Raw genomic sequence first — 18,505 nt, 5'->3', positions numbered from 1 at the left:
AGACGATCTATTGGGTTTGTTCTATAATTTTAAAGGTTTGAGTAGGCAAGATGTGAAGCAGACTCCTATTTGAATCGGTATTGTGACATTGAACTTTTTGTATACAAAGCACATGGTCTACTTCTGACTGGAACCTTTAGGGGAATTGGATGTAGGCCTTTAAGATGTGAGCTGTCTTTCAACTTACGTTACAGAAAGGTCCTCCCCTTATTTGTTAACAGCAAAACTCTTCACACTTCTATGTTGAAGTAAGTCCTATTGAAATCCTATAGGATATCAGTTTCAGTAGGGTCTCCACCTTATGTTCCTTCCACCTAATTGAAACAACACCCCTACTAAAATAAAGTGAGAAAAAGTAAAAGCAGCAATATTAATCTGTTACCGCTCACACCTGTTTTTAGCAACCTCACCACTCATAAAATATATTTTTTCACCCCTAGGTCACCAATTTCAGTCCTGTTCTCTGAAGTGAATTCACAGGTTTTGGTGTTCTCATGATGTGCCTCTTTTATAAATTAGGGCATTTATTCCCAAACTTAGTAGGACCTTTCAATTTCACACATGAAATATAAGAGATGTATTGCTTTGTGGTGCGTTTTTTTAAAATACGACTTCAGCTACTGAAGCAGCAGATACATTCTGGATTCTGCCCACCAGAAATATTCTGCTTTGAAATGTTATTCTTCCAGCAGGCAGAGAAGAATTTCTTCAGATTAATACTCTTTCTAAATGCTGAAAAGAAAAATCATTTAAGACATCACATTAAAATGTCATTCCAAGTTGGAAGACACCATTAAAACTTTTAAAGACCTTTTTCATTGCTTTCCCCCCTCATTTTGTTGCAGGGGATTCCTATCTTATCATACATTTAAATTTGGGAAGCTGGAGGAATGCTTTAGCCTAAAGGTAAAAATATACTTTTATAAACTTTTCCTTTTATTTGGTAAAATAATATAACTTACTGTACTTGTTTATTGCCTTTCCTCCCCCAAAGACTGATTGGTTGATTGACTGACTTAGTGAATTTATATGGATGCCCATTTTAATCAAATAACTCTGGGTGACTAACAAAGCATAAAACAGAAACATACATATAAAAACTATGTAAAAGACAATAACAGATGCCATGTAAAATACTCAACTCCTCAGCACAGGCAAAACTGGGCTTGATTAACATCCTGGGCTGAGGAAAGAGCCAGATTTTTAAGGGCTTCTGAAAGGCCAGCAGGGTTGGGGCCATATGAATTTGTTCCATCGGGCGGGTGTCATAACTGAGAAGGCTCACCTCCTAAGTCCTGTTTCACACAAAGGATCTGGAGCTAATGATGGGGGAGCACGGGGAACAGTAGAACATGCCTTCTGCTTCCACTGGCCAACAGAAAGCACTAGATTCCATCTCATTTGGTTTTAGATTTGAAGTATTCGGGAGGGATATATGTCAATTAATGCTGCTTTCTGAGGATTACATTCTAAAACGGTATTGGGAAGTATTTAGTTGGGTGGATTGCTCATAAAGTGGACTATTGAGGCTGATAAGAAACTGAACCATGCAGAATCACTGGCTCCAGTATATTCTTTCTGTTCTTTCTCCATTCTCATCAGCTATAAGGAATCTCCTGAGCTGTGTGGACTGAAATATACCAGATCTTTTCTGTGGGTTAAAACACCTCTGTGCATATGTACTCAAACACCTTTTAATGAGACAGTTATTTTTCTAGTTGGTGAGAAGGTAATTGTAGCCAGAGGAATGTGCATTCTGAGATTAAGGTATATTTGCTCTGTTCTTTAATTGTTCATTGGGTTTATTCTGCCCTATCTTCCATTTATCCTGAATTCTGATTCAATTAGAAGGATTTCTAAAATTAATATGCCACTTTGCCACAGGTTTCACGTCATTATCATTACCTAGAAACCGCACACATTGATAGTGTTGCACAAAAACAGTCTTCATGACATAATGTGTGTGGTTTTATCCAGATTCTAAGTCTTATTGATATACATATGGATTTTTGCACATTGATAAACCACTGTATATTGGTAGAACAGCACACAGAAGCAGCAGCTGAAGAAATACTAGCTCCAGCAATTTGTACATATCTACTTGAAGAAAAAAATAGAGATGGGTAAATCTATCAACTTTGATTCTGCTTAGTTTTTCATTTTTCCATCCCATTTCTGCATTTGTTTCTTATTGCCCATTCCATAGCATTTCTGCATCAGTCTGTGATTTTAAAAGTCAGCAAGAAGAGGTGTACACTTATTAAAGCACATTTTCATAACATTTATATTTTGCATGTATTTCCTCCTTATCTATGAATTTTTACATATTTTTAATATGCATATTTTTGCATGTGATTTTCTCTAACTTGTGTAGTCTTTGCTGTAATGTAGCTGGTTTTGTATGCACTTTCTGATCTGCAAACAACATTATAAGTTTCTAGCTTATTTCCAGGTTTGGGAAATGCAAATTTTTGAAAGGTTATATAAAAATATGAGCTGAGCACATTTCTTCTCTACGCCTACTAAAAAAATAGGTTTCCCTTATTGATTGGTTAAAAAAAGGAAGAAAAACAGCACATTCCTAGTGCATCACTTCCATGGACTATTACAATCTAGGGAGAAACTCCAATAATGGGACCATTTTAGAAGTCCAAATCCCTTTCTTACCTTTTTATCCTTTCCAACTCAACAGAATATCGAAATGCAATTATGTAAAGAGGAGCAAGGAGTCAGTCTGACAACATAACTCTCTGAAAACTAATCGGAACGGGACCAGATTTGAGATGGGCAAGAAGCTAGCAGAAGAAAGTCTGCGTTGGAAAATGGGCCAGTTCCAACAAGGGGCTTCAGAAAAAGCAATGCCAGAAGGATTCTCCCAATGCATCCTACAGAAGAGGTACTAGGACGGGGGCTCAGAAGGTTGCTGACTCCTCCATTCTAAGCCCCCCTCCCTCTTCCTTCCTGATCACATGATCTAGAACAGAGCTATTTTTAAGAGGTTGAAAAGAATTCCAGATGCCATGCTTTACAGGTGTTTCCTACCTTGTCTTCTCATCAAATGTGTGTGATTGTGTTGGTGCTTATTTCCAGGTGGGGAACTTTTCCCCTGTCATCTGAAAACTGACCCTGTGGAGGAAGAGAAAAAGGAAGATAAAATAGTCAAAATAGGGATGTGATGGAGATTGATTGTTCAAGGAAGAAGGGAGAAAAAAATCATTCTTAGATGCAGTGTCCAGGAGTGCTCTAAAACCATTCAAAGTTAGGATATGCACACTTATAGTCAGTAGATAAGCGATGGGGAAGGAGATGTATCTATCCAAGTTGCATAATTGTGCACTGATTCCCAAACTCTTCAGTATCATTAGGCTGATAATAACAATAGGCAAAGAGACAGTACCACCTCTATGTCAACTGAACAATGTTTTGGGAACCATATTGTGTTGTCTATCTTCACTATTCAAGTAAGAAGAGAAGGTGCAGACAAGGACAGCCCAGTTGTACCAGATACTCATTAGAAACAATGAACTATAATCCATTCTTCCCATCAACTCTTGGGTTCTGATTGCCCCCATTTAGTGCAATTTGGCTAGAGAGCCCCCAGAGCTGGAATGTTCATCTGTAGCATCTGCATTTTGCAAGAGCCCTGCTTCACAAGTAACCTACCAGTCTTCACTTCTTCCATATTTGGTGGAGGATAAAGACTCCTCTCTTTAAAAGCAGTTCCAATTTGATGTGGTGAAAATATAAACCTGATTTGATATTGTTTTAATTGGCACTGTTTCCTTATCCATTTTTAAACTGAAATATTTTAATGACATAGTTGGTGAGGAAATATATATATATTTTCAATATTTCAGAGCACTGAATGGGTTTGAACGCATGTGCACAAATAAATACACATTGGTGCATGTGTTAATATAGGACTGACTATTGCCCAGTGGTTAATTATGACTGGAATTTCAAAAACCATTAGGTTCCATTTTCACATTGCATCAATCATGTTATCTCAGTCTCCTTTCTTCTTCTTCTTCTTCTTCTTCTTCTTCTTCTTCTTCTTCTTCTTCTTCTTCTTCTTCTTCTTCTTCTTCTTCTTCTTCTTCTTCTTCTTCTTCTTCTTCTCCTCCTCCTCCTCCTCCTCCTCCTCCTCCTCCTCCCCCCTTCCTCCCCTCTTCCTCCCCCTTCCTCCCCTCTTCCTCCCCCTTCCTTCCCCCTTCCTTCCTTCCTTCCTTCCTTCCCCCTTCCTTCCTTCCTTCCTTCCTTCCTTCCTTCCTTCCTTCCTTCCTTCCTTCCTTCCTTCCTTCCTTCCTTCCTTCCTTCCTTCCTTCCTTCCTTCCTCCCTCCCTGCTACTCCTTTTCTATAGTAGCAGCACAGCTAAGTCCAGGACACTGAATGCATACTGCAGAAATGCTAAATGCATCCCCAGGTCATCTACCACATTTTGTCCCCTGAAAGTCTTTTCATCTTGTTTCTTGTAGCCTTGGACAATAAATGCTTCAGAGAGCAGCCTTGTTGCCCAGTGTTCCAGTTTCACTCATTGCCATTGTATTTGCCAAGCCAACCATCGATGCCAGAATCTGGATCAAGGTTTGCTGGCAGTTGTCGTGCATGCTCAGCCTCCACTGCTGGCAGAGGGTCTAATTTTTCCTGATTGCACGCGCTTGTCATCATCCTTTTGTGAATTAGCTGGGCTTTCAGCTGTGGCATAATGGACACAACAGCCGCAGGCCTCCTCTCAGAGCTGTCTGTCAAAATAAGGGCTAATACATTTTGTTAGCATATTAGCCTGCCATTTACGTTAGAAGCAGAAAGCAGCTGGCTGGTGACAGTTGGCAAGAGTTAGGAGGTAGAACAAAGCTCCAGATATTGTCCTAGCAATCTGGGTGAGGGTTGGGTGCAGGGAGGAAGGACACCAACATATCAGGTGGTCAGATCTGGGTTAAAAATCAAGACAGGCACCAGATGGCAGCAAACAGTTACTTTGCTGCCATGTAATGATGGAGAAGATTTTTGCAACCCAGACGTGGTTGCCCGGCAGATATATGAATGCCTAGATAGAGGAAAGTGTCTGCCACTATAAAGCCATTTTGTTCCAGTGCAATCTAGTAACAGGGAATTAGATGAAAGGCAACCATTTTTTGGCTGTGGGGCCTATCTTGGGTTTAAAAAGAAAAAAAACAGCTTCCAGAAAGCCCTAGGCTATCCCTTATGTAATCATCTTCTTTTCTATTTCAAATCAAAGTTTGTCTTTGTGTAGTGTGCGTGTGGGTGTAAATGTACACTTCCAAAAATCTGATCTTCCATGTCAACTGCAGAGGCAGTGGAAATCCTAGTTGTCCCAATTTGTGGATTCATTCTGTAGGATCCCACTGAATATTCAATTTGCCATCTGCATCAAAAGTGGGCACTATTCCTTCCATTGTTTTTGGAAATCAAATCCAAGTTTAAAGACAAAGTGGGGTTTTTTTTACTCTTAAAGCTAGACCTCCATCAAAATATGGTAAGTATGGAGCCATTAATTAAAGGCAAGCTTACAGATGGAATGCATGAAGTGAATGTATTCATCAGCAATCAAGCTTTCCTGCTTTGGCCAAACTCACTTTAAGTGTGTGGGTGTTGCTAGGAAACTGGGTTGGGAGCGGGAAGAGATTGTTATATCCAGTTCTAAGCTCTTAAAGGTACATTTATGAAGTGTAATCTTCACTTTTTGCTTGAGATTAATTTGCAAATGCATGGATTTAAATTATTTAAGGTCAATAAACTTTTAAAGGCTTCTGTGAAGCATCATTCAGCCATTGTCTATCAGGGAATGCTCTAAAACCCTCCAAATTAACTTGTATTAAAAGTTAAAATATCTGTGCGACTAAAGTAGCAGCTCTGAATAAATTAATAAACTGAACTGTACTGCTTCAATACACTCTCTCTCTCCTCTCGCTCACTCTTGGCATAACAGAATATTTACAGCTATTGCACTGCACGTTTAACAATCAAAAGAATGGATTATGGTTTCTCTCTCTCTCTCTCTGTATGTGTGTGTGTTGTGCAGTTTCTGCCCATTCAGGGTGATCACTCAGTAGTTTCCCTTTCAGGTCTGCTCAAGGCATTTTGGCCCTCCAGACAAAGATAAATTCTGCTGCCCTTTGAGTCCAAAAATGTAGAAAGGTTGCACAGGGTCATACATTTCCCCATCTCATCTCTCAAGCCAGTGCAGAACTACTCATTTTTAGCTCATATCAATTGATCTGTTTCAAATTAGACTTACAGATGTGAAAAAGAAAGTACATCCTCTTTGAGTTCTATGGTTTTACGTATCAGGACATAATAAAAATAATCTGGTCCTTAGCAGTTCTCAAAGGAGGTAAATACAACCTCAGATGAACAACAACACATGACATATTACACCATGTCATCATTTATTTTACCAAAAAAAGCCAAAATAGAGAAGCCATGTGTGAAAAACTAAGTACACCTTATTATTCAATAGCTTGTAAAGCCACCTTTAGCAACAATAATTTGAAGTAATCATTTTCTGTATGACTTTATTAGTCTCTCACATCATTGTAGAGGAATTTTGGCCCACTCTTCTTTACAACATTGCTTCAGTTCATTGAGGTTTGCGGGCATTTGTTTACACGCAGCTCTCTTGAGGTCCCGCCACAGCATTTCAATCGGGTTGAGGTCTGGACTTTGACTGGACCATTGCAACACCTTGATTCTTTTCTTTTTCAGCCATTCTGTTGTAGATTTGCTGGTGTGCTTGGGATCATTGTCCTGTTGCATGACCCAGTGTCAGCCAAACTTTAGCTGTCGGACAGATGGCCTCACATTTGACTCTAGAATACTTTGGTATACAGAGTAGTTCATGGTCGACTCAATGACTGTAAGGTGCCCAGGTCCTTGGCTGCAAAACAAGCCCAAATCATCACCCCTCCACCACCGTGCATGATGGTTGGTATGAGATGTTTGTGCTGATATTCTGTGTTTGGTTTTTGCCAAATGTTAAGCTGTGCATTATGGCCAAACATCTCCACTTTGGTCTCATCTGTCCAAAGGACAGTATTCCAGAAATCTTGTGATTTGTTCAGATGCAACTTTGCAAACCGAAGCCGTGCTGCCATGTTCTTTTTAGAGAGAAGAGGCTTCTTCCTGGCAACCCTTCCAAACAAACCATACTTGTTCAGTCTTTTTCTAAATGTACTGTCATGAACTTTAACGTTTAATATGCTAACTGATGCCTCTAGAGTCTGAGATGTAACTCTTGGATGTTTTTGCAATTTCTCTAAGCATTGCACAGTCTGACCTTGGGGTGAATTTGCTGGGACATCCACTCCTGGGAAGATTGGCAACTGTCTGGAATGTTTTCCACTTGTGAATAATCTTCCTCACTGTAGAATGATGGACTTCAAATTGTTTGGAAATGGCCTTATAGCCCTTCCCAGATTGATGGGCAGCAACAATTGCTTCTCTAAGATCATTGCTGATGTCTTTACTCTTTGGCATTGTGTTAACACATACCTCAATGCTCAAACTCCTAAAACTTTGGCTTTTATAGAGATAGTCACACTTGCTGATGATCAATTGATCAAGGGCATTTGATTAGCAGCACCTGGCTGCTACTTAGCCTCTTCATACCTGTGGAAGCAGTGAGGGTGTACTTAGTTTTTCACACATGGTTTCTCCATTTTGGCTTTCTTTTTGTAAAATAAATGATGACATGGTGTAAGATGTCATGTGTTGTTGTTCATCTGAGGTTGTATTTACCTACTTCTGAGAAATGCTAAGGGCCAGATGATTTTTATTATGTCCTGATACGTAAAACCATAGAACTCAAAGAGGGTGTACTTTCTTTCTCACACGACTGTAAAGGTGCAGGTTGAGGACCGACTGGATGAGTCCGTGATTTATCCAGCACTCAGCACCTTGCATAGCTCGGGTGATGGTGACATCCTTAAGATCACGGTAATGTACTTTGACATAGTCAAGCAAGTGGCAGTGTTTGGACCTGGGATGCATCCAGGTTGTTTTGTACTTGTTTGCAAGTCTGAACATCGAGTTAATGATGCATAGGTTGCTCAGAAGCAGCAGGCCATTACCGTTTTGTTTTCCCACCCCATGTCTCCCAAGGATTCCATCCAAGTTGTTGCTGTCTGTCCCCACCCTAGTGTTGAAGTTGCCCAGAATGATGACTTTGTCGCTGGCAGGGGTTGTTTGAATAATCTGGTCTAGGTCCTCATAGAAACTTTCCTTGTCTTCATCTGGGCTCATGAGAGTTGGTGCAGAGGCACTGACAATGGTGATGTACTGGGACTTGCTGAGAGGAAAGCAGAACTTTGTAATATGTTCATTTATTCCAGTGCATAGAGTAGAGCTGTTCTTCAGCAGAGCAGTTTTGATTGCAAAACCTACTCCATAAGTCCTGTTGTCAGTTTGTGGTTTCCCTTTCCAAAAGAACATATATCCACTTGCTGCTTCCTGTAATGAATCCTCATCTGCCAGCCTGGTCTCACTGAGTGCAGCAACATCAATGCTATAATGGTGAAGTTTGGCTGCTATGAGTGCTGTTCGTCTTTCAGGGCTTGACACCTTTCTCTATCCGGCAAGGTGTGGACATTCCAGGCTCCAAAAATGAGTTTTCTTTGATTTGTTTTTCTTGATGCTCAACCACTGAGGATATGACCTGCCAGACCACTAAGGAGATGATCTGCCAACCACTTCTTTTAGATCCTGGTTAAATGAATCATAGAATCATAGAAGAACTATGTGTGTGAAGTAACAGCCTAAGAAACTTAGTGTATATTTCTTAATGGGCCATTCCCCCCCCACACCCCATTCTCTCTTTTCTTCCATATTTCAAAGAAATCTGATACCATTACAAAGTAACTATGTCTATGGTGAATTATGTAGGCAGCAATGTAATTCTTTTTCCTTCAACTCATCAGTTTTTCTCGTAGTAAACTGATTATTGCCTTTTGAAATGGAAATGAATGAATGAACAAATGAATTAATGGAGAAAAGGAAAGAGACAGCCAAGAGAAAAAGAAATAACTACAAAAAGTCATACGTTCTCATAAACATCTAGACTATCCAATTCATTAGATGCATGGAATATTATTCTGATGTGTGGCCATTGAGTTAAACAGTGAGGTCAGGGGAAATTAAATACAGAAGTTATAAACAATGTTATTTTGATGGTGGCCTTTCATAAAAGAGTCCTTATGCACAACAAGGACATTCTTGCATCGATGGGCTGATTATTTCATGGGAAATAGTATTGAACTTCTTAATGAATTATAGTGCAGCTATCTTGCATTGCAGCTGGACTTTGTCCTTCATTTGCTCAAGAACGGCCTCCAAATGTTGGCAGTGTCTCCTACTCCCACTGTGGCCTCAGCAGGTGCCTGCTGATACCAAACCCTACTGAAAGAAAAAATTCAAAAATAGATGGCTTGGATGGTTCTGTAAAATAAAATAGCTAGTGTTATAATGCCTAAAGGTAGTGTTGTGTATCCTGGTTGCCATAGTTAGCCACGATAAAAATATATTATTGCAATCCATGAGAATACTGCAGCTATCCGAGCAAATTATTTAACCCAAACAGCACCAGAAACAATGGTGAGTCTGTGCATGTTTATTTAGAAGTGCCATTCACTTTTATCAGTAACAATCCTATTCTAGGTTGTATTCCTAGAAATAAGCCCCATTGATTGCAGTGACACTTATGCCCAGGTTAGTGTACATAGTAACTTTTTCCCAACCTACTGCCCTCCAGATGTGCCCTGAGTAAGCATGGCCAAATGGTGTTCTGGGAATTGAAGTCCAACACATTGAGATGGTATCAGGTAGAATTGCAAGAGCCTTAATATCAATTACTTGGGCATCATTTTACAGCTCTGGTTTCCTCACTCTAAGAGCAATTCTCCACAGCAGCCTAAGCTTCTTGACTCTTGTGCTGCTACCACCTGTTCCTGAAGCTTACTTTAAAAATGCCAAACTGGATTGCAGTAGCTTGGCAACAGGGCCAGATAGGTGCTTATCTCAGACTACAGACAAAGCTGACTGGTTGTTCCCCAGTTTCTTACCTTCTCATCTATGGAAGGAAGGCAAGCCTCACTGGCTGGCTCCTCTGTGGGCTGGTCAACCAGTGCCTGCCTTCTTCTTTTAGGGATTGTAACCTCCTCGCCTGTTGTTTGTTGTTGTTGTAACTTTCCTCCTCCTCCTCCTCCTCCTCCTTCCTAACATTTCTATGTTGTAACATAAGGATTTTTTAAAGTGGGGGCGGGGGAAGAGAAAAGAAAAGTTTTGCAGTACTATAAACAGGGAGTGTAAAGCAAGCGGAACTTGTTCTGGCCAGGCTGGGCAGAATCCAAAAAGGTGCTCATTGGAAGATGTAAGGATTGAAGGGAGAGGTGAGCTTCCAGAGGAAAACACAGGGCAAGGAAAGTTCATTGACTTAACAGCCATTGTTGGATCAAGTGCAGGACAATTTAAAAATGGCAGCTGCCAACTAGCAGAAAACATAGAGGCTGGCAGCCAGGACAAATTGGCTGCACAGGCAATGACCAGCTACTGGAGGGGAGGGGGTGTGCCAGGACCCAGCTTGGAAGGAAGCACTGCAAGCCATCTGCTTGGAAGCCACTAAGGCTCCACATCTTCATCAATGACCACTATTATGCCAAACTCATCTGCAATTGAAAAGCACCTCAAGAGAACGATTGACATCTTTGGATGATGTATTTCACTGGTTTTATAAATAAAAGAGCATGCCAGTTTCTCTTGATGGCTGGGTTTTTCTTGAGATACTGTAGTTACTGGACCCTGGAGAAAGCAGAGCGACAGCCCAGATCTGATCTACTTTTGCAGGTTGCATTGGGAGCAAAGAAAGGAGAAAGAAAAGACAATTGCCACTCCATGACTTTCCCCCCTCTTCTTCACCAAAGCTTGGATTCATGGATTAAAGGCCATGTTAGTGGGGAGACTGGAAAGGGAAAGAAAGCATGAGATAGCTTGTTGGTTCTTTTGCAAGGAAGCAAATGGGGAGAAGAAGATGAAAACAGGTTCAGGTCTCTGCAAGGAGCTGATATACCTAGGATTAACTGAAGTTTGAAAGAAAAAGGAAGGGTGCAGCAGGAAGTTAAGTATTGTTCCTCTATGGCAGGCTCTATCTTAGTGCTCTTGTAGGGTGGCCTGCCAATGCCTGTGCCCTCAGGAAGCCAACCCCGCCCTGCTCTCCCGTGATTGGTGCATGAAAGAGGTGGGGCGGGCTGAGGTGTGGCAATGTGATATGAAACAGCTCAGGTGATAGGAGGCATTTGGACAGACATGAGTACATCCCCAGAGGCTGCTGGGGATCTCCATGAGCTGATTAACAAAATTCTAGAGATTTTGTCAGTTGCCAGGATGTCACTGCTGCTAAGTGCTAAAGCACTATCCATGCCAATGGAAGAGAAATCAAAATAAATATGTTTTTACACTTAGAATTATTGCTTCGAAGAATGACAATCTGCACATGGTTGCAAGAATTCCTACACAGGAATACGTTAGGTAGCAATCCTGCATCACTGACTGAGGAATAAGCCCCACTGACCTCCAAGTGACCTATGTCTGAAAAAAAACATGCATAGGATAGAACTGTGTTGTAAAAATCTTCAAGCATGTGAACAACTTTTTTCATCGCTCAGTGTGGAATTTGACAATACTATTCTCCAGCCTTTTCAGTCCCCTCCTCAAGTCAAAATCAGAGTATCACAGAACTTCATCAATGACAATTCAGTATTATAGATTCAGAAGGTGATGAACATTTTTTCATTAAAGAGAAGAGGGGACCCTTCAGGCATGGCATTTCATCTCAAACCACCAATAACATTAATAAAGTCTTTAATCTCTGCCATGTTTATGATTTAATAGGCATCCCTGAAGAGATGACAGGCCAGTGAGAATTGTCAGGTTCTTTCAACCTCTAGACACAGAACTCTCCTGTTCAGATCAAGCTGAAAATGCCTCTGTAGCCTTTTTGTTTCTCAAGGTCAGATACAAGGGGTCCAGGCTACTGAAGTCGAAAGAGATGCCTGATCGATTATCAAAGGGCAGAACAATTGCTTTGCTTTTTCAGTTCTGGGGACAGCTTGGCTCCCTTTTGACTTTAGGGATGGGAGAGAACCTGGGCTCGTTCATCTCTGAATGCAAATTGACCTAATTTCATATTTTCAGACCAATGCATTAAAATGTATTCAAGATTATCAGAATTTTGCAGTGTAGTTCACCAGCAATTCAAAAAAAATCCAAAGGATGTAGCATTTTAAAGTAAGATTTCTTTTAAAAAGAAGTACAGACTGTATATATTCAAGACAATACCATATTGGGAAGTCATTTGCAAAAGCTGACAAATTATAACTGCAAAATTGTAACTGCAAGCAAAAAATGCTTACGTTTGGAGAAATATGCACCAAAATAAATGCAATTTTATTATGAGCTTTTGAGAAGGGGGAAAAAAAACTTAGATTCAGCAAACCAAACTTGATATTTGTGCAAAATATGAAGAGATAAATAAAAATGGAACTTCACATATTTACAAAAATTAAGAAACTGGAAAAAACTAAAAATAACATATTCACCCATCCTTCTTTGGCATGGGGGGCTGGTGATGGTGGTATTCTATTTCTAGCAAAAGCCCCCTCAAAATGACTTACAGTACAATCCTAGGAATGTTACTCTGACAAGTCTTAGACTGATATATATTGTATAAGGTAGTCTAAATTCCTTTTACTCTACTGGATATGTAACAGGAATTTGGTCTAATTAGCAAAATTAGATGGTTGTTTTAAAATGTTATCCTTCAATCCTTGAGCTGGCAGAAAATTGTGCAGCCCTCATTTCTGATTCCTATTCTGCCACAGGTACAAGACTGGCAAGTGGTCCTATCCTTACTGATTTAATGCAGGATCAGTTAAGGAAAATGACTGGATTTTCCAGCTTCATTTTCCTTCCCCCCAAGCATTGCCTGCTTGAGGGAAAACCACCACCAGTTACTTTGCTAAATGTGGAACTGGGCAAGGTTGGACAAGTATGGGTGGGTGTTTGGAACTGTGTATTTAGCCAGGTTGCATGACTAATTGGTTGCAGATGCAGAGATGCTCCATGCCTAGGACCTATCAGGCTATTTTTGAACAAGATCTAAACCTGCATCCAAAAATGACAGGTCACAGGTATGGAGGAGGGACAAGGGGCAAAGTGGGAGGTAGTGCTTAATAACAAGCATGCTGTGTCCTTGATCAGTGTTGCAAGGGAATGGCAATGTGGCAGTGAGTGACCAAGGCATCTGTTTCTTCTCTTGTGGTGGGTGGTCATGGAAAACATGCAGTTGCGATTGGCCTGTGCATAATGACAGTACTCAGTACCATAATACCTACTGCTAACAAAGCCAGAATGGAGTAGGGAAACATTTGAATGAGAGGACACATGTGTTATGCCAACATTATAGCTTCTTCATGTCCCATTTTGAATCATTCTTCCTCCTGCACACCACGCACAATTTCTGCTGTCCGTGTTTTAGTTTTTAACAAAACCAGGAGGCTTTAATTTATCGTGTGAATTTTAAATCCACAAGATTCCAGATTTGGCAGTGTTTTTACATTTTCATGAAAACGTGTGTGTGTGTGTGTGTGTGTACTTATAAATGAGTTTTTCTTTTTTTCATATAGGAGTTCAAGCGGGGAAGAAATAAGGATCTGTTGCAGTTATAAGGAAGAAAACCGCCCTGGCACACAGATGGAATTTCCTAAGTATTTGTTTCTCTGTATTCTGCTACTAACATAAACATAAGCTCAGTATCTTCACTGTTACATTTGACAAACTGAAGCCACCTCTTTCCTTGTACTGTAATATCGGTAACAAAGTGAAAACCTGTCATCTAATCTTTTTCGTTTATCTGAATATTTTGGTGCTGTCAAAGCTGACAGTGCGAATGTAACATAAGGAGAATTTTAAATAGAAAACTATGTTTTAAAATTCTCATTAAACACCACAGCAAAATAAAGAAGGGTAGCTGATTCCCCCCCCCCCAAAAAAAGGACAAAGCAAGATAATTTTGTAATGGTGGTATACTGTCTAGTGGCATTTAAAAATAGCACACTGGAGCCAAATTGCTTTGGAATTCCATTAGAAAATCAGTATATTGTCTTGATAATGTCAGACAAGTTATGTTATGATCATTATGATCATAAATAGGCACTGAAACAATGAAGAATGGCAGGACAGAGCTAAAATGATATTACCATAAATCCCACTTAGCTGTGGGGTTTTGATTGTCAGGACATAACCGTTTCTTTATAACCTAACATTTTGGTTGTGGGGTAGACATACTGGCTACATTCAAATGCTAGAAGTAAGGCCCTTTGAGCGGGGTCGGACTGCCATGCTGTGCCACCCCCATAGGCAGCAGATTTGGGTGGGTGGGAGACAGTGATAAAGCCACATTTTTCTTTTGAGCCCTGTGGTGCTTTTCCTCTACTGGAGTTTGAGGAAACATTTCTGCATACTATATGTTCTTTCTCAGGTACAGTGCACACTCATGTCCCATTAGCAATATTGATATAAGACTCCGCCGAAAGTCTAGTCATCTTCTGTACATGGAATTGCAAGAGGAGTACAATCTCATCCTTTGCCACAGATGGAAAGTGTCTTGGACTGGCCTTGCCATTTAAGTCATAAAGACATATCTTCTACCTATAGGTAAGAAGGGGCCTCTTGTTACATAAAGATCTCAGGTTGTCGTTTCATTCCAGGAGTCCTATTTGCCCAACTAGCAACTCCCCTGCTATCACAATCATATATATTGCCAGATTTCAATGGCTTTTGCTGAATCAGGCCATTCCTAATAAACGTAGTCTCCTGCTAACCTTTAAGACACATTCTAAGAATGAGGCCCACAGCCAAGAATAAGTCAAAACTCAGATTGTTTTTAGATAAGAATTTACCTAAATCTCCATCTTTCCCCATAAATGTCGTGACAAGAACCTGAGTTTTTCAGGAGAAAAAGTAGGAGAAAGCAAAACTGACAGATTCATGACCATACCACTACACCAGGGACAGTCCTCTCACAGAAATACATCAGGTTGTGATGGAGTCCAGTTGCAGCAATGAGTTGTATTGAACTGTCATGGTTTGCATAGATACTTCCAGCTAGTTCAATAGAGTTCATCACAACAGGATGCAGGTGAATGCAACTCTATACCAGATGTACATATATGGAACATACTTCTCTATCAATCAAGTTTTCCAAGGAACTTACAGTATTTGTGACCACTTCCTTAAAAAATTGTATCTTACTGATGTTGCCTAAATATTCCTCAACCTGGCCTTACTCAATGTGATGTCCCCCAGATATAATAAAACTGGATTTTCATTGGCAGAGCCATGTTACCAAGACATTCTTGGAGTTGTAGTCCAAGCACATTAGAGGACACCAGTTTAGGGGCAAGTGTACTAGCAAAGGATTATATTATTCTCAAATAGAGTATTTTAAAATATTTATTTCAATTCTTCTCCATCATGAGAAGGATAATCTAGAACATGGATGGGCAAGTAGTGGCTCCACCTTCCTTTTTATGTCTCCTGTTTCACTCATAGCTACAAGATCTGGGCTGCAGAAATCCAAATTACCACTAGATAGCAGCAAAAGGTTCAAAGTTTTCTGTATATCTTTGCTACCATCTAGTGACCATCCAGAGTTTTGAAGTCCGGATCTGATATCCCTAATTTCATCCCCAAATTGTACTGCTGAAATCTGGTGACAAATAGTCAATCTGGTGACATTGCATGTCAAGTCACAAATCAAGTCCCAGTTGAAAAAGCAGTAGCACCATTCTGAGTGAAACCAAGAGTCAAAGTTCCAGTAAGCAGACCAAATATATTAGCCTGGTCCTAGAGATCCAGTTCAAGGGTTATGAATATAAGAAGCAGCCACAGAACAAGCTGACAGTGTGAGGACTACCACAGAAGTACCTGAGATTTTCCAGTGCAGCTGAAACTGAAGCACCTGATTTACAGAGGACAGACTCTGCAAAGCCACAGCTTCAGTCAGATTCCTTTCCTTTCCTTCTGCTATTTTCCCACCTTGCAATCTTTTGACTTTCTACATGGTGCCGGCTGCATTCCTGAGGTCTGGGTGGCCTTGACTCCACTTCAGTGTCTGAATTCTCTATAGCTGAATGAGAATAGACTGGCCTAACCCATATCTCCACTCATACATGAGATAAACTTCTTGGCTTCTGAGCTGATAGGTTCTGCTTGCTCATCTAGATGAAAATGTCTCCTGCTGGGCCTGACTGGAGGTCACAATAATTTGAAAGGTGCAACTATCCTAACTGAAGAAAGGCTCTGTCCCTGATCTAGAACACATGTGCAGTGTAGCATGAGAGGCTGAAAGAAGAACTCAGGTTGAATCAATTGTAGAATGTTGCTTTTGTTTACTTATATTGATGTAGCATTTCATGTGAGTGTATGTGTGGGTATAATATAATATAAATGTTCTTTACTGTACCTCTCATGTAAGAATGGAATTTTTATTATTGTGCTAATCTGCATTTACTAATTGACTACAGAGTTCACGCCTGGAAAGGAGGCAGTAAATTCAAGACATTTCCTTATCTTACTCCTTTCTGCAGTAAAGTACAGGGACTGCTTGTTAGGATAATAATTAGAGCTTTGCATAAGTCATATAGCAAAGCTGCTATGTTTACTTTCAAGGAATGTGTCTGTAATGTTTTTACACCATGGAAGATACCCATGCCTCCATTATGATTATCTTGTTTCCTTATCAGTTGTAAAGCAATCCTTTCTGCCTTTGGGATTTTCTGCTAGTGTATATACATGCTCAGATCGTCTCTGATCAACATTCTATAGAAGGTTTATGTAATCTTGGGCTGTTGCTCTTTCTTGTCTGAGTTCAGAAGATCAGTAACTCAGCATAACCTGCTAACTTTGGATCAGTAATGAACATTGGACCCTCTCTACTTGTTTGGCACTTCTTGGTTGGACTGATCATCTTGCCTGTCCCCATGGGCTGCTGCCTCCTAGGGTCTTCTGGGTGGATCCTTCTGAGATCTCTTATTTAATGCTTGTACATCAGGGCTCTGTTTCCTGTTCATACCTCCTTCTGAGTTGCTCAGTACCTCTTGCATTTCATTCAAGATGCTTTATGACCCAGGAAAGTAATTCATTTCATAGAAATGGGTGGATATCTGTCATTCTGCTTGTATTAACACAGATGAATAGGCTGATGTTATGTTTCTTCCTCCTGCTACCTTCTAGAAGTTTATGAATTTGGGTATCAGTTGTTCACTGTCTTCAGAAGTGGCCCGAGAGGGATTGTGTATGAATTATAAAACTTAAAGTTGGAAGAGCCCATCTAGGGTATCAAAACCAACCTCCCCCCCCCCCCAAGTCAGAACAGGAATCCAAAGATGGTTGTGTGGCCTCTCACTGAACTTACAGTATGTAATGAAGGAGAGCCCACCACTTCTCTGGTTGGTTCTATTGTCAAACTGCTTTTGCCTTGGGAAGTTTTTATAACATTTAATCAGAATCTGCTTTCCTATAACTTAAATCCATTATTTTATGTCCTGCACCCTGCAATGAGAAAGAATGAATCATAACCTTCTATATGACATCCTTTCGGGTATTTGAAGATTGCTATTGAAGACTCCTTTAATTGTCTTTAACCAAGGCATACACAGCTTACTCAATCTCTCTTCATAGTTTCTAGATCCCTGATCACTATATTCCCCTTCTTTGACTCTATTACAATTTTTCTGAATCCTTTTTAAAGTACTGCAGGCAGCACTAGTCACAGTTCTTGAGCTGAGGACTGAGCAAAGCAGAATAAATAGGAATTATTATGTCCCATGATTCAGAAATTATACATCTGATGCTACAGGCTAAACCTGCATTTTCTTTTTTCTTTTGCAGCTGCATCACATTGCTGGCTTTAGTTTGCAATCAATTACCAATCCAAGACTTTTTTTCATAACTCTCATTACCAAACCAGCTATTCCCCCATCCTATATGTGTGCATTTAATTTTTATTTTCCAACTGAAGAATTGTGTACTTGTCTCTATTAAATTTCATTCTGTTACTGTTACAGAAATTTTATTTCTGTCAATTTTGTTTCATCTTCAAATCTGATAAGTATTTGCTCTGCCTCTTCATCCAAGTCATTACTGAAAATACTGAAGAACAGAGAACCCATACTGATTCTCTCTCCAGTTTGATGTGGGATCATTGCTAATGATTATTTTAGAACTATTTTCAATGTAGCTTTCTATTCACTTAGTTGTCATGTCAAATCCATGTATAACTAGCGTGTCTTGGGGTACATGTCAAATGGTCTGTGGAAATCAAGGTATATTATGTCTACAAAATTCCCACACTCTATTAAGGAAATTATTTGATTAGAACAGAAAAGTTATACTAGATAATAGACATAATAAAATATTAATGGCTGGTGGAAT

At 40.0% G+C, this 18,505-nt stretch overlaps 1 long non-coding RNA gene across 1 annotated transcript; it reads left to right on the top strand.

Annotated features, from left to right (window-relative positions):
• Positions 1-786: 786 nt before the first annotated feature.
• LOC148216540 (uncharacterized) lies at positions 787-13,817 on the top strand. The gene is made up of 3 exons (XR_015795233.1): positions 787-906; positions 2,693-2,896; positions 13,696-13,817. It is a non-coding gene; the product is annotated as an uncharacterized LOC148216540 (long non-coding RNA).
• Positions 13,818-18,505: the final 4,688 nt, after the last annotated feature.

This window comes from Python bivittatus, unplaced genomic scaffold, assembly GCF_059951505.1.
Source record: "Python bivittatus isolate LINGU-HERP-01145 unplaced genomic scaffold, Pbiv_v1 ctg000200_np1212, whole genome shotgun sequence".
Classification (NCBI taxonomy): Eukaryota; Metazoa; Chordata; class Lepidosauria; order Squamata; family Pythonidae; genus Python; species Python bivittatus.
The sequence above is the reverse complement of the archived record's forward strand: the minus strand, read 5'-3'. Positions and strand labels throughout refer to the sequence as shown.